Source organism: Mesoplodon densirostris, chromosome 4 (assembly GCF_025265405.1).
Source record: "Mesoplodon densirostris isolate mMesDen1 chromosome 4, mMesDen1 primary haplotype, whole genome shotgun sequence".
NCBI lineage: Eukaryota > Metazoa > Chordata > Mammalia > Artiodactyla > Ziphiidae > Mesoplodon > Mesoplodon densirostris.
In genome coordinates this window covers 162,142,640-162,143,488 of record NC_082664.1, presented here as the reverse complement: position 1 = coordinate 162,143,488, position 849 = coordinate 162,142,640, and the positions used below count along the sequence as shown (strand labels likewise).

General features: G+C 35.5%; 1 non-coding gene across 1 annotated transcript; it reads left to right on the top strand.

Annotated features, from left to right (window-relative positions):
- Nucleotides 1–464: 464 nt before the first annotated feature.
- On the top strand, nucleotides 465–571 carry LOC132489624 (U6 spliceosomal RNA). The gene has a single exon (XR_009532019.1). It is a non-coding gene; the product is annotated as a U6 spliceosomal RNA (small nuclear RNA).
- Nucleotides 572–849: the final 278 nt, after the last annotated feature.

Below are 849 nucleotides of genomic sequence, written 5' to 3'. Positions count from 1 at the left end.
TATCCCTATGGAAGCAAATATCAGTGTTGTAGAAGCATTATAGGCAAGAATTTCTTCCTGATTTTGGAACACTTGGTAAGGCTCTAAAAGACAAAGAGGGTGAAGAGTTATTTGAATCTGTGTGTATACAAATACATTCAGATATATGAGGGAACACGTGACATCTGGGACCATATCACTATATGGTTTTATAGCTTGATGTTGGGAATTGGGAGATGACGCTGTATGAAACATCTAAATTTTGCATGGGATAGCATTTTCCTGTGCCGTGTATGTATGCCAATTAATGCACAACGATGAATGTCGGTTGCATTTGATATAAGTCATTTAAGGAGTAGAATATTAAACATTTAACAACTAAATGGAGTGTTTATGGCTTGTCCACACCTGCCTCCAACTTCCCCCCAAAAGAAGACGGTACAGAAAGAACTCCTTATGTCCTTAAGGCTTTAAAAATAAATGCAGTGCTCACTTCAGCAGCACACATACTAAAACTGGAATGATACAGAGAAGATTAACATGGTCCTTGAGCAAGGATGACATGTACATTCTAAAGGTGTCTCATTTTTTAACATGAGGCAAGTTTTTAGAAGGTTGAATTCTGTCTCTAGTCAACAAAAGTTTTTAGATAGAAAACAAACAAACAAACTGACAAAACCAGTCACATCTGTGAATAATTTTTTTTAACCAAATCTGTGTGCTGTGAATATATGTACTTCAGTATGAAAGTAGTCATGAGATCATTAACTTCAAGTTATGACTTCCAGAAAGAAATGATAGATAGTTAGAAAGACAGACAGATAGATGATAGAGAGAATCTCAGGTGCAAAGTGAACAACTTTTTATTAA